This window comes from Mirounga leonina, unplaced genomic scaffold (genome assembly GCF_011800145.1).
Source record: "Mirounga leonina isolate KUSES-001 unplaced genomic scaffold, KU_Mleo_1.0 Mir_94, whole genome shotgun sequence".
Taxonomy (NCBI): Eukaryota; Metazoa; Chordata; class Mammalia; order Carnivora; family Phocidae; genus Mirounga; species Mirounga leonina.
In genome coordinates, this window is record NW_023270855.1 from 28,110,205 (window position 1) to 28,126,626 (window position 16,422).

Sequence of the window (16,422 nt, forward strand, 5' to 3'; positions counted from 1 at the left end):
TAAATAAAAAAGATATAGGGACGCCTGGGTGGCTCAGTCAGTTAAGCGTCTGACTCTTGGTTTTGGCTCAGGTCATGATCTCGGGGTCCTGGGATGGAGCCAAGCTCGCATCAGGCTACGTGCTCAGCAGGGGAATCTGCTTGAGATTCTCTCTCTCTCTCAAATAAATAAATCTTTAAAAAAGAAAAAAATATATAACTTGAATTTCTCCAAAGTCCTGAGAGATGCATATGTTTATTTACTTGGCGGGGAGAGGGGGCAAGACTGTAGAAGATGCCTTTCTTCTCTAGAGGAGCTGCCTAGCCCATGGTGACCCTTTTTTCTAAGTACTATGTAATTCTCAACTCCCTGCCAAATGGTATTTGTATTATGCGACTCCAAACTCCTCCTCTGTTTTGGCTGAAGTTGGACACATGACCCAAACTGAGACATTCCATTCGTTCTCCTTGGAACTAGAATTTGGAATGAAGAGGGTCTACTCTGGTCTCAGCTGCAAGCTACCCTCATGCACTCTCAGTCTGTAAGAAAAAGCCAGTCAGCAAAGAGAAGAATACACATGCTGCTCAGAGAGAATCCAACCCAGGAGGCCATGAAATCCCAGAGAAGAGAAAGGGAAACAGTTGGTGTTGGGGGGTGGGGTGGGGGAGGGTTGTTCTTGGACTTTCCTGTCCCAGGTACGGTCCTCCAGAGGCCCAAAGCATTTCCTTTCCCAAGGGTTTAAGAATCCCACGGACCTGTAAATGGCTCCCCTCTTCTGAGCTTAAATGTTAACTGATTCTTGATAAGTGCAACAAAAATAATCTTGCTCAAGACAGTAAAAACTTTTATTTTAAAAAGGGCAGATATCACCAGAATTTGTTGTAAAAGAAGGGTCTGCGAAATGCCCAAGGGTTCAGAAAAATTCTCTCATTATCTTTAAATAGAGAAAAGCCCACACTGTTACATGAGCAATGTTATATCAACCTTTATAGGGAAAAGGACTTATTTTCTAGAACATTTTTATGTACTTGTAAGATTCTGTGTGAGCCTCACTATAATCTGGATCACTTATTATACAGTCAAGTCTGTCAAAATTAAACAAAAATGCACTAACCATGATAGAGGAAAGAAAACCAGGCTAAACTGAATCAGTCTTGTATTGAAGTGTAACAATACGAACTTTCTTTTTATTTCTTAAACCTTCTTAAAATCTAGAAGCTTGAACCCCTAGGTACCCTAGGTGCTTGGAGAGGGCATGAAAGGGAAGAGAACAGGGTAGAGAGGGTCCTGCAAGGAGGGCAATACAAGTTCTGACTGGATCCTCTATCTTCTTTTTTTTTTTTTTAAAGATTTTATTTATTTATTTGAGAGAGAGAGAGAGAAACAGCATGAGAGGGGATAGGGTCAGAGGGAGAAGCAGGCTCCCCGCCGAGCCGGGAGCCCGATGTGGGACTCGATCCCAGGACTCCGGGATCATGACCCGAGCCGAAGGCAGTCGCTTAACCAACTGAGCCACCCAGGCGCCCTCTTCTATCTTCTAAGTTAGAGCTAAGGGGAGGCTCACTCCAATCACTCCATTCTACACATGGAAAGAATGACTAGCAACAGAGGTTTGCCCCATTTATTTATTCAACAAAAACATGCTGAGCATGTGCTCCATGCCAGGCACCGCGCCTGGCACCAGAGCTGACCGTGTATTCAGCTGCGCAGCCTGGACTGCACATTTTTCTCTCCACTGTTTGACGCTCGCTGCAAACAGAGTCCACAGGCCTAAAACAGGTCACTTTATTGTCTCTGTTACTTTAGCGATCTTAGAGGAAAAAAGGGATTTGTCGCTAATATTTAAAAGGTGGGAAGGCTTACATAAAATTCCGTATTTCCTTTTTCTCTTGGAAAGTTAAAAAATGTGGCCACCAGGGGGCAGCTCCCCTGCACGGGGGAATAACTGGGATGCTGTCATGGACCACCCCTTGTCACTCACTGGGCACATTCTTTTCAAAGTTCCCACCTGGCTGCATCACTTGTTTTCTTTATACATCTATCTCCTGTGTGTGACCTTTAGCCTATGCGATAATCCTCAGGCTCTTCTCCCACATGAAACACCACAGACCAAACATTTTAAAAACAGATTACTTGTCCCCTGTAATTCTCCAAAAATATGAATTAGCGTGGCCCTGAGTTTACTCATTCTCTTTCTTGCTTTCACCCTGACAGGCTTTCTCCCTGGCAAAGCAAATTTAAGAATGAAACTCTATACTCCACACAACCAGACTTTTCAACGGTGCTTCTGGGTCTCCACCTCTTCAAAGGTGAGCTGGAGTGTTCCCACCTACTGAGCAACAGGGCCTGCTCTCAGGGTCACTCCACTGAACACCAAATGAGAGCATGAAAACATAACCGCTAAACAGGGAGCTGAAATCGCTTACTTGTAAGGACTCCGATACCTCTGGCCTAGGTTTCAAGGATACATTTTAGTCTCCGCAGTTAGTCATAGGGCTTTCTTGACCCTCCGCGAAACTGCGTAAAAGGAGCCTCCATTTCCTGCCAGTGCCTGGCACCAGCCCCTCCCTTCTCAGGAAGATTTCAGTGTAGCCATCCCTCACTTCCCTTGCCATTTTGGGTCACATGGCTCTCCTATCTCAAGCCCCATTTCTGCCAGGCTTCACTGAGGTTAACCGCCCCCCCCCCCCCCCACTGCCCGTTTAGCTGAGGGGTAAGCCATCTGTCCGTCAAGTGTGACTATAGTACACTATTTCACCATTAGCCTAAAGGAAAAACAAAAAGAATAGTAAAACTGTCAATAATTCTCCAATTTGTGCAAAATACGTGCTCAAGTCAGTAGATTTGCAGGTCTATTACAAAAGCACAGGACACTAACAGTGGCTGACATTCACTAAGCACTTACTGCGCACCCAGTTTCAACACACAGTAAACCCTTTACATGCATTCTCACTTCATCTTCCCAGTTCTATGATGTAGGAACTTTTATGATCCTCCTTTAGCAGAGAAAAAACTGAGACTTGTGAGATGAGGCCCAAAAGGGGCAGAACTGTGGCAGCTGCATACTAATGTGGAGCTGAAAACCGTTCCTTCTACTGCTACCCTGCACAGCAATTCCTACCTCTGTTTCTCCCCACCTGCTGTTCCTACCACCCTACACTCCTTCCTTCCTACCTTCCAAGTAACTCACATCCAGCCTTCAAAACAAACTCAGATAAACTCTTCAGGTCATCACACCTCCCTGCTTCTGTGGGCTTCTTCGAGGCAGGGCCTGCAACATTTCACCCTTGCATCCCCAGGGCCTGATATGCTAAGCGGTCATAAAACCCTACTGAATAGAATTGAATTCAGTGGAACTCCAGGATCTAACAGCTACCCAACCACTCAAGATAATGTGGGCCTGGGGGTAGGGGGTGTGTGTGTGGCGGGGGGGGGGGATGTTCCTGTCTTGCTGAGAACTTGCAATTACGCCTGAGCAATATGGAGCTGTTCTGGCATCTACCTTCATTCTTCCCAGCCAAATCCACCTATCATGGAAAAAGGGGAAGAAGGGATGAAAAGTAAAGTCCATGACTCCTGTTGTCCTCTTGATAGGGGAATTAAAAAGTCTGTGGTGTTGACAGGGAAGACGGGAGCCTAGGAGGGACAGAAAGGGTTTCTCCCCCAATATTCAGCCAGGGGGACATTAATCTCCTGTTACTGGAGTAGGGTTATAGAATTCTAAAATCCACACAAATATGCTCAAATCCTTCTCTGCTATTCTAACACAGTCCTTTAGGAAAGATGTCAAATAAATGAACAGCTAGCAAGTATTTCACTCTGGAGGCATACTTATTAACACTACCAATAACAGTAACAACTTTTACTGAGTGTTTACTCTGGGCCAGCCCCTGTCCTAAGTACTTCACATGCACTGTCCTGTTTAATGTTCCCCACAGCTCTATGAAGAAGGTTTAGAAGTGAGAAATGGAGGTCTAAAGTAGTAAAATAGCTTGCCTAAGGTCACTACCAAATGGCTCACAGTAGAGGCAGCTGCTAGTGCGATAAATACGTAATTTTTATTGATAATGCTTGCAGGGTTTTGTGGGGCTTTGTTTGTTTTTTTGTTTGTTTGTTTTTTAATTCTTCTACCCTTCCTCTTTAAGTAAGGCCACCTAAATAAAGGCAGGCTGGGCAACCTACTACAACTTTTACTGGCTTTTCTAAAAGATCCAGGGACAGTACCCCTTCTTTAATAAGCCTTTCTAAATATTATTTGAGATAAAGATTGCCAATATCAACCTATATCCACATTCTTCACCTTCCTGAACACACAGACTAAACTTGCCAATATCCATTGCAGTAAGGTGTAGCTATGTGAGTCCTTAAAATATGAAGAGAAACGTTGGGTTCCACTTCTAGGCTTGATCCATATAAACCTCCTTGTTTTGATCCTCAGTCTCTCATACCCTAGGCTGGTAAAATGGAGAGGGCTCCAAGCCCCTAGAGGTGGGCAGAGCCACAAAACTTCACCCCTTGATGACTGGGTAAAGCAAGAGCTTCCTTGCCAACCTACACCAATCTGTGACTTGAGTGAGAAATGCACATGCATTTTATTAAGCTACTAAAGTTTTGTGTAGCAACAGTCAGCCCACCCTAATACAGCATTACTGCTATTGCTATTACAATTTTCATTATTAATGGTACAGCTACAATTTATTAAAGGTGTACTAACAGGCAATATATATAATAAGGCTTTCACTTATACAGTTCATTCATTTCTCACTATGAGGTAGGTATCATCTGCATTTTACAGGTGACACAATCAAGGGTCAGAGATCAATAATCTTTTCCTCCTCTGAACAACTACAACATTTATAATCTGAAGGATTTATTTGGTAATTACTTATGGATTGCCTTATTATATATGTTGCATTGATGCGCTGAGCAGTTTTCACTCCTGTAGTTAGCTGATTTTTCTACTTATAATTGGTTTTCCTCATCTGGATAGAGAGCTGCTAATGGGAGGGGTAGGTCTTACATCCCTATATTCCATATCACTTCACACATTGCTTCATGAGTACACAAATTAATAGATATATATTCTTTATCTACTTATATATATAAATTAGCATATATATCTTAAAATATATATAATACATAACATACATATTCTGTTTTGAGCAGCAGGCCTCTTAAGTAAATCTGACCAAGAAAACTGACTTACGTGCTACAAAGAGTTATTTAATACACTTTGCACAGTGCCTGGCATACAGCTGATGATCGATAAATGATTGCTTCCCTTTTCCTCTATCCTAACAGCTACTTCAAATACAATCATATGCTGCTTGAAGAAAACAAGATGATCAGAAAAAAATGTTAAAGTGGTGGCTCAGGGCATTATAGGCATCTGACTTTGGTTCAGGTCATGATCTCAGGGTCCTGGGATCTAGCTCCCTGCTCAGCAGGGAGTCTGCTTCTCCCTCTCCTTGCCGCCCCCCCCCTCGCCACCAGCTTGTGCTTGCTGGCTAGTTCCCTCTCTCTCCCTCTCTCAAACAAACAAAATCTTAAAAAAAAAAAAGAAAAGAAAGAAAAGAAAAAGAAAAATGTTAAAGTGGTAAGTAGAGGCTGATTTTAACTACAAAGAATATTTTCCTATGGGGAGGAAGACTGTCTAAAATGTTAGGAGCTAGAGCCAAATAAAGATCATTTGCCAATTATAAGAGTATCTCATTTATAAAAAAATCTGCTCTGACACAATTTTCAGGAACGCGAATTCTGGGCAAGCCAAGGAGTGCATGCTCACATCCCCCCTTCATTGCTAGTGAGCTGTAAAATGGTGCCTGGGGACTCACCTTCTATTTGCTCAGTTACATAGGTCTGGCCACATGGGATTCCCTAGAGCCACGGTATCATTCTGTGCAGCAAAACACTAATGTGTCCTCCTACGGCTCCTAGCATATTTTTTATATTTTGTTAGAAAACAACCTACAGTCATCTAAGGAAGATTTGTTCCTTCTGAGGCTGTTTGTTCCTATCCTTCATCTACCACAGGACTCCATTTCCTACTATGACAGTGTTGCCATGATGCAGACACTTGATGCAGACACTGGCCTTCCTATGGTTACATTTCACACTAACCACATACAGAAGGTCCCTCCCTTAACAATGTTTTGACTTAATGAGTTTTCAGCTTTACAGTGGTGCGAAAGTAATACACATTCAGTAGAAACCATACTTGCGATTTTGGATTTGGCTCTTTCCCAGGCTAGCTATATGTGGTAGGACTCTCTCGTGATGCTGGGCAGTAGCACCACAGCCCCCGGTCAGCCCTGCGTCATGAGGGTCCCCAACTGACACACAAGCATTCTGTCCCCATAGAGTCATTCTGGTTTTCACTATCAGCACAGTATTCAATGAATTACAGGAGATAGTAACATTTTCTTATAAAATAGGCTTTGTGTCAGATGATTTTGCACAATTGTAGGCTAATAGAAGCAGGTTTAAGATAGATTGGGCTAAGCTATGATGTTAGGCAGGTTAGGCGTTTAAAAAAAATTTTTTTTTCTAAGATTTTATTTTTAAATAATCTCTTTTGAGTGAGGGCTTAAACTTACAACCCTGAGATCAAAAGTTGCATACTGAGCCAGCCAGGCACCCCAGGTTAGGTGTTTTAAATGCATCTTTGACTTATAACATCGTCAACTTCTGATGGGCTTATTGGGACGTAACCCCATTATAAGTCAAGGAAGATCTGTATAGCAATTCTCTGATCTTTCATTATCTGATTAATGCAAATATTTAAACTGCTATTCATTTCAGTATCATGTTCCAAAGAGTCTCTCTTTGAAAAGTTCTTTCAAGGGGCGCCTGGGTGGCTCAGTTGGTTAAGCGACTGCCTTCGGCTCAGGTCATGATCCTGGAGTCCCGGGATCGAGTCCCGCATCGGGCTCCCTGCTCGACAGGGAGTCTGCTTCTCCCTCTGACCCTCCCCCTCTCATGCTCTCTCTCTCTCTCTCTCATTCTCGCTCTCAAATAAATAAATAAATAAATCTTAAAAAAAAAAAGTTCTTTCAAGAAGAAATGAACACAAATGTGGGTCAGTTACTTTATTTGTTATAACTAAAGTATACATTTGGTTTTCTTACTCCTTGCTCAGTAAAACAGTTGCAATATTTAATTTGTTGGCGGGATGGGCTTTTCCAGGGGTAATTTTCCCTTTAACTTCGCAGTATCATCTTTTACAGGAGGCAGTAAGGTTAATGCTATAATCACCTATTACGTTGGCACATACGACTTTCGCTGCTGTTCAAATATAGCAACAGACTATAGAACACCCAAGCTAGAAAAGTACAGGTTTGAAAATCAGTTAATCAAACTCTGGACAACAACTTCTTTTAAAAATAAATATATTTTGGGGGGTAGCTCGGTGGGTTGGGTATCTGCCCGGGGTCCTGGGATCAAGCCCCACGACGGGTTCCCTGCTCAGTGGGGAGTCTGCTTCTCCCTCTGACCTCCCCCCCCACCCCGCCCAGCTTGTGCTCTCTCTCTCTGTCTCAAATAAAATCTTTTAAAAAATAAATAAAATTTTTAAATGTTTAACACTGATGCCTCTTTTAAAATAAAATTCTTTTTAAAATGCTGAATGAAAAATGCCAATCTCAAAAAATCACATTTATGTAACATTCCCAAAATGACAAAATCATAGTGTTAGAGAACAGATTAGTGGTTGCCAGGAGTTAGGGGTTGTGAAGGTAAGGGGAATGACTATAACCATTAAGGGATAGCATGAGGGAGATTTTTGTTTTTGGAATAGTTCTATATCTTGATTATGGTAGTGGTTAAATAAATCTACACATGAGATAAAATGACACAAAACTACACACATACTTTATACCAATGTCACCTTCCTGGTTTTGATATTGTACTGTATAGATAGGAAAGATGTAATTGATGGGAGAAACTGGGTGAAGAGTAACCAGGTCCTCTCTGAACTGCCTTTGCAACCTGTGAATCTTTCATTATTTCAAAATAAAAAGTCAAAAATAACAAAGTATGTTAGATTATAAACATATTTCACAGAATAATTTATGCAACCTGTAAGATTAAATAAAACCCAAACCTGTGCAATTATTTTTTTTTTACCACTGGATTTCCCATTTTGTATACAAACTACCCAGGATCTTAATAGAGGCAAGGAAAGAGTAGAAATGGAGTAGGTTTGGGGCGCCTGGGTGGCTCAGTCGTTAAGCGTCTGCCTTCGGCTCAGGTCATGATCCCAGGGTCCTGGGATCGAGTCCCGCATTGGGCTCCCCTGCTCGGCAGGAAGCCTGCTTCTCGCTCTTCCACTCCCCCTGCTTGTGTTCCTGCTCTCGCTATCTTTCTCTCTCTGTCAAATAAATAAATAAAATCTTTAAAAAAAAAAAGAAAAAAGAAATGGAGTAGGTTTTACAACTGGTTTTGTTGTCAGGATGCTTACTGTTCATGACAATGTGAGTAAGAGAGAGCACTTGGGCAGTAAATATCTGGATGTCTTAACAAAGGGCAAGTAGTATACAATGTTAAAAAAAAAATACAAACATGTATTTAAAGGCTTATCTTAAAATCGGTAAGATTTTGCCATTAAAAAAATAGAAAGCCAGGACACCTGGGTGGCTCAGTCAGTAAGCGTCTGCCTTCGGCTCAGGTCATGATCCCAGGGTCCTGGGATCAAGCCCCCACATCTGGCTCCTTGCTCAGCGGGGAACCTGCTTCTCCCTCAGCCTGCTCTGCCTGCCGCTCCCCCTGCTTGTGCGTGTTCTCTCTCCCTCTTTCTCTCTCTCTCTCTCGGACAAATAAAATCTTAAAAAAAAAAAAATAGAAAGCCATGGGACGGTGTACTTGAAACCTAATTTAAAAACATATTTCGTGATTTCTGTATGCTAATGAAGATCCCACTGTGCATTTGATTATGTGTAATTTGCAAAATACATTATCAGACTTATACGATTACCAAACATGTACACATAACAATAGTTTCTACAATTCAAACATCTCTCTGGCTAAATTAATATAAATTGCTGCAATATACCAATAATAAATAAGAGACAAAAAGAATTCCAGAAGCTGGGAGATGCAAATTAAACAAATCCAGTACAAGTTATTCTCACTAGGGCTTTAGACAGAAATCTTTTTATCATTGATTAAATGTAACATTCTGGGACTACATCAAAAACATGACTCTCTGATTCCATGTATCTCACACTTAAGCTGGTTCAACACTGGCTCATCATAACTCGGAATCTAAAGAGAGGCTGGCAGCACTTCATAAATACCTTCCTGTTCGCTCCTTTCTACAGTGATGCAATTTGACCTACATTTCCAGTGCCCATTGAAACTTCATAGGAGGGGGAAGAGGAGAGTTTTTCATTTCTCCTACCCTCTGATTAACTAGGACAGCAAATGCCACTCAAGGGACTGCTACCCGGCAGAAGCAAAGGGGGAAAAAAGTCATTCCGGTAGGAAATTCCATAGGAGAACATTTAAAATTCCTGCATTCTCTGATTCTGCAAACACACTGTCATGGCTTTACAAGATGACAGCAAAGAAGAGTTGCCCCACTTTACACCATAATCAGCCTAGGACATCAAGGTTTTTTATTTACTTCAGGCTCCCAGCATGATGAAAATTAAACTTGAACTACAGACTCTTGTCCTTGCCACCGTCTTTTTGTAAAAATAAGCTTTTAATTTTAGAATGATGCTAAGTTTACAGAGAGGTTGTGAAGACCACACATTGTTCCTCTCTACCCTACACCCCGTTTCCCCTATTGCTAACCCCTCCCGTTAGTATGCTACATTTGTCACAACTAATGAACCAATATTGACCTATTATTCTGAACTGAAGTCTGTACTTTATTCAGATTTCTTTAGTTTTTGCCTAATGTCCTTATTCTGGTCCAGAATCCCATCCAGGATATCACATTACATTTAGTTGTCCTATCTCTTTACTCCTCTTCGAGACTGTGAAAGTTTCTCAGACTCCTTTTTTGATGACCTTGACAGCAGTTTTGAGGAGCACTAGTTAGATATGTTATAGAAAGTCTCAAGTTACCAACGGTTTTTCTCATAATTATAATGGGATTATCGAATTTGAGGAGGAAGACCAGAGATAAAGTGCCATTCTCATTACATCATATCAAGTGTACATTTATCATTGTCGACGCTAACTTGAGGCTGGGTGTCAGACACTTGAGTGTCTGTCAAGTTTCTCCACTGTAAAGTTTTTTTCCCCCTTCTATACTATATTCTTTAGAAGAATGTTACTAAGCACAGCCCATATTTAAGGGATGGACAGTTAGTTTCACCTCCTTTTGGAGGATTATTGACATAAATCATTTGGAATTCTTCTATACATGGAAGATTTTATCTATTCTTTCCCATTTGCTTACCTATCCAATCATTTATTTACATCAGTATGGACACACAGATATTCTTTTTATATTAATATTTTATATTTTTCCATATTATATTAACATTATTATACTATATATGTATATTGTATCTTTTATTTATATTTATTTTATATCTTATGCTATAATTTAAAATGATATTATTTAGTTGTTTAAATTGTCCCAGCTTTGACCCACTAGGCGCTCTTTCAGGCACCTGTGTTCATTTGACATACCCCACTACTGTGTGTTTAGTGTTTTGTTTTGTTTTAGCACTTTTGTGCTTTCTGGCATTAGAAGATGCTCCAGGCTCATCTTGTTTATTCCCTGCCACAGCCATAGAATTAAGTCATGTCTGGTTCCTTTTACTGGAGAATGGAATTAGAAACCAAGGTCTGGGCACTGGCTCTTATCATAGTCTTTTAATGTTTTATACTTGAAAATTTCTGCATAAACTACTTCTATAGTATATTAACACAATTATCTCTTTATCTTCATTTTGTGGTATAACATGATAAATCATAAAGAGGATGCTTAGAAATCAAATTACCATCTGGCTGGCCACCTTTCAGGTTTGATATGTCCAATAAATGCCTCATCATAATGAAGTTCCTCCAAAAAAATTAAGATTTTTGTTTTCTGTTGTTATGGCGGCGGGGGCGGGGGGGGGGGAGAGGAAATCTGGATTTAAATGCAGGATGCTTGCTCTTCTATGCAAGAAAGTCTCCTTTCTCCCCTCATTACCATAAAATGGTATGTCAACTCTGAATTTACCTGAGCTAAAGGAAAATACAAATATCAGTCAGATCTGTCTTTGAAATACATTAGTGATGAGTTATGACAGCAACTACACATTCCCATTTATGTTTTGTTTATTTTAACGTTACACATAGTTTTTCTTCACTGAAACTAAATTAATTAGCCCAACACAGGATAGAGCCAGGAGCTTCTTGAGCAGTGAGGGCACCTAGTGGGAAGCAAACAGATTTCTGTAGATAACAACTCTACAGACAGGAGTTAATCCCCTGCAACACACAGGAAAATTTGTCACCTCAGACTTCAACCGTTAGTCTGTGTAAACATGCTATGCTATAAAAATCTTTGGGGACCTCAGATTTGTTTTTTGTTTTGTTTTTGTTTTTTAGTAGAAAACAGGCTGAGGTCAGCCCCTAATACTGCTTTTCTCTGTCATCTTTTTCTCACTCAATCTGATTTAAGATTTATAGTCAATAAACATTTCTTGAGCCTCTACTATGTACTAGACCTAGACAGCACACTATGCCTGGTGCTTCCAATTAATCCAATAGATTAGAAAAACAATTAAGAGCCCTGTTACCATTTTTTCCTCCCAGCAGAGCTGCTGAAATTGTTGGGAGATAAGTCAGCCCTTTACAATGCTAAAAGCACAAAATGATTTGGAGAAGCACATGGTTTAATGTCTACTTCTACAATTGTCTGTTGTTAACACCTTAGAAAGATAACATCCTTATCTGTAAAATAGACAATCAAACCTACTTCCCAGGGATAATGCATAGAAAGCACAGCCCTGGCATACACAATGGGTTCTGTAAGTAGTAGCTCATGTTCACATTTTGCATTTCATCATAAACATATCTAGGAAATACTAGGACTACCCCAGTAAGATGATTCATTGCCTTTTTTTCATTGACAATTTTATTATCTTTGTAAACACTAAAATCATGATCTTTAAAAAAAAAAAAAGTCAGTTCCTGTGTCCCAGTCAACCCGTCTTTGATAAATAAACAATGCACATTCATTCAAGAGGCATGGGCCAGAATGGACAGGAAATATGTATTAATAACAGCAGCAGCTAACACTGCCTGAAAGCTTATTTTGTGCCAGGCACTGTGTGGATGTTGCACAAGAAGCCTATGAGGTAGAAATTTTAATTATCTCTAATTTCCAAATGAGAAACTGAGGCTATAGAGGTGAAGTGACTAGTGTGAGGCTGGTACCCAACTAGGCTAGGCCATCTACCCTCACAGAAAAACAACAACAAACAACAGAATTGTACCAAACAACTAAACATAAACCCCTATTCCTTACTTCATGCTGCTAATTCCTTTTTCAAACACTACTGTGTTGGGTGCTACAGCGGAATGAAAGAGCTAAAATGCTTCCTTTGCTACAGAAATGCAAAATGGGAAAAAGGCTATGGGCACTTTGGCCTCTAAAGGGGACTTCTTACTTCCAAAATATCTTTCAATAAATAAAACTCATCGTTGTCTCCCCACAGCGTTTTACAGCAAGTAGCAACTCCCTGGCCCAGCCTGCAAGGCTCTTCACCCTCTGGCCCCAGTTCTTCCCTTGGGGCGTTTGTACTACATTCTGCTTTTGGACCCAGCTAACTTCTTCAGGACTGTTTAGAAGTCACTTACCCCTGGGGGTGGGGGGGGAGAAGTCACTTACCCTTTCATCTAAATGGACTTAAGCCCACACTCCAATTCCCTAAAACTGGCTTAAGTCTGCATCTTCATGAATGTCAATATTCTCAGAATGGGCAAGCATCCTACTACCCTGTATCAAAGACCTCCCCTACAGGTTTCCCCCCAGGACAATCACATAAAGGTATGGAGAAGAGCAATCAGTTTTTGAAATTAAACAGATCAGGATTTAAATCCTGTTTTCTATTTATGAACAGACCGCAAGTCATTTCACCTCTATGATGAAGTTTAATTGAGGAGATAACAAAAGCACAGTGCTTAGCACATACTAAGTGCCATTATCATTATTATCCCCATATTACAGGAAGAAATTAACTCCCAATTAGCAAGATACCAAAAGCCACCAAGCTGGTGAGTGGTAGGGGTCTGGGTTAAAAGCCAGTTTTTTTTCCTTCTTTCTACAATTTATTGAGCACCATTATTAAACACCATGCTTGGCACTGAAGACACAGCTGTGAAACAGACAGGTACCCTGCTCTCATAGTACTTACGTTCTGATAATGAAGAAACCCATCAAACATTTACACTAATAAATTTAAGTGTTTGAGGGAGAAGAGCAAAGTGCCTGCTTATATATGAGTTTTTGGTTTTTTTTAATTTTTATTTATTCGACAGAAAGAGAGAGAGAGAAAAGAAGCAGGGGGAGCGTCAGAGGGAGAGGGAGAAGCGGCTCCCCGCTGAGCAGGGAGGCCGACATGGGGCTGGATCCCAGGACCCCGGGATCATGACCTGAGCCGAAGGCAGACACTTGACCCACTGAGCCACCCAGGAGCCCCATATATATGGGTTTTAGAACAAGTAATAAGATCCCTGGATTTTATCTGGAAGGTCAGGGAAGGATCCTGTGAAGAGGCAGCATTTAAACTGAAACCAGGAGGCAGAAAAGGTGTTCTAAGATGTCGGTGGAGCTGGCACCCGAGGCAAAAGAAATCTCAAGAGAAAAGACTCTAATAAGTATGGCTTGACTGAAGAACTAAAAGGCCAGAGCACCTGAGGAGGCAGAGATACAGGTGGGGCCAGATCAGAAGACCACAGAGGGACATGGTAAGGGTTTGAATGCCATCCATCCTTGAAGCATTGGGGAGCCACCAAAAGACTGGCTGCTCTTGATGAAACAGTATTGAAAGACTCACTCTGACCCCAGCTCCTTGAGTTCAGGCCCTTATGGTATCTTTTTATCGTATTTCTAAAAATGGCAAGTGTAAACTTTTAATAAATATTTGTGAGCCACTGGAAAGAAATCTCTGGTAAAGACAGATTAAACCACTTCTCCATCTTATTAATCCCACATCTGATGCTTCTCTTAAAGGACCTATCACTATTATAGTTGGGTGTGGACCTCTCTTCACTGTTTAAAGTTTTGGGAAGCAAAGTAAGTATCTTTTTTATCTTTACATCTCTCAAAGCCAAGTGCTCAATAAAATCATTTTAATAGCTTAAAATCTTTTTTTTTTAAAGATTTTATTTATTTATTTGACAGAGAGAGACACAGCGAGAGAGAGAACACAAGCAGGGGGAGTGGGAGAGGGAGAAGCAGGCTTCCAGCTGAGCAGGGAGCCTGATGCGGACCCTGGGATCATGACCTGAGCCGAAGGCAGACGCTTAACGACTGAGCCACCCAGGCGCCCCTAGCTTAAAATCTTTTCTTGTATTTCTAGATTGGCTGAGTAAGAATCTTCATGCCAATTTATCCACCTTAGTTAAATAGATCTGAAAGGATAATATGCAGAGACTTTAAAAAAAAAAGTTCCACTTCCCTTTTGCAGCTTTTTTTTTAAGATTTTATTTTTAAGTAATCTCTACACCCAATAGGGTCTTGAAATCACCCCAAGATCAAGAGTTGCATGCTCTATGGACTGAGCCAGCCAGGGTACTGCTGCAGCTTAATTCTAACAACAAAAAACCTTCACCAATGTGTGATTAAAAGTACAATTTTTGTATTTTAGGATATATCACTTGTACAGTTCACATGCATATTTTTTTTAAATCTTAGTTTAATTTTAATCAAGAACAAAATGCCCCAACAGAAGGTCTTTCAGTGATTTTCCAATTCTTCTTAGAATTGTTCATATTATTTCTTTGAATATTTAATTAATTTGATAAGGGTAGGATAACTGCTTGGACTATTTATATTAAAAGATACAACTGAGTCATAATAGTTCACATGCTTTAAGGTTTATTTTGGGATTTCAGGAGATGAGAATGATGTGTTAACATGATGAAAGTGCAATTATGAATATGCTACTAGTGTGTGCTAGTAATCCTCCATTTGATTGCCCTCTCTCCATTGCCAGACCAATTTTCCACCACTCTGGCCCTGCTCTGTGCCCCCAAAGACTTGACCTTTATGGGTAGAACCACTGGGTTAAAGCAAGCGGGCCTCCAGGTGGGTTTGGCCAGTAGAAGGCACCGGAAGAAGATCAAAGAGAGAGGGAGGAAAGAAAGTGGGGGAGGGAGTATTGCTTCCTTATTCCCTCTCTGCTCTTGGCTACAAATTCAGGCAGTGGCTGAATCCTCCAGGGCTCCAGCTCTCTCGTTGGACTCCAGTAAAGCTATTTCTTCTCTTTGCTCCTTTGGACCCAATGGTGATAATGGCTTTCCATTGTGGTTGGTTCCACGGATTATAGGAGTCCCACGTCACCCTTAACTCTGGCATTCCTCTGAAAATAATCCTTTCATTAGTCTCCAGAACCATCTGAATGGGCTTGGTTTCCTGCCAGACCTAAGAATTCAAACCACAGACTTGTAAAACCATCAATCTCCCTCTTTTGCATATAGCAGTTATCATCACAATGGTTATTCATCTTCCAAAGCAATTCCTTCATACCAAGCACTGCGTGTAAGCTCTTCTAATTCTCAGACAGAAATGACACCTTTTAAACTGGTCAGTGTAGGAGAACACAGGAGGGCGCTCCAGAACGACAGCTACGACAGCTGGCAGAATGGAGGGGCTGACACAATTCTCTAGGCAGAAGTCTGTTACATGTCAAGAATAAAACGTTTACAAAGAGATGCTACTTCCTCCTACTTCTCCCTGGGTTTCCTCTCACTAAGGGCTTGGGATCAAAGTCAGCGCTGTATTTTCACCCAGAACACCAAGAAGCTGTATCCCTGCCTGGGGAAGTTGTCCTGTGCGGCACTTCACTTTGCTAGTTTCTCAGACCTAGGGATCTGCTTACCACTAGGCCAAGGCACACAGAAAGAGAGCCAACTATCTTTTATTACTAGCCACCTGCCCATCTTTCCTTCTTTCTCTCTTTCATCCCGGGTTAAATCTTTCTTCTACACTAAGGCAAAAGATGAGCAGGATGAGAAAATTCTGCTTTGTTCAGCCTTGCCTGTCTCTTTAACAGATCTGACCAGATTAGCACTTTTCTTTTCCACTGGAGAGGACTGGCATATGCTTATACCATAATCTGCTCTGAGCTCCTTCGGATTTTTCTTTTATCAAGTCGACTGGATTTGAGGTTAGATGTTAATTGAAATCACCTAGGAGTGTCTAACCATTCCGCCTTGTTTTCACTTAGTACAAGTAACTATTTGTACTCTATTAGAGTACTCTAATAGAGA

The 16,422-nt window shown here is 41.0% G+C and overlaps 1 protein-coding gene across 2 annotated transcripts in view; it reads right to left on the reverse strand.

Annotated features, from left to right (window-relative positions):
* Positions 1-16,422, reverse strand: part of ATXN7 (ataxin 7) — a 138,594-nt gene that overhangs the window by 106,430 nt on the left and 15,742 nt on the right. The window lies entirely within an intron of this gene.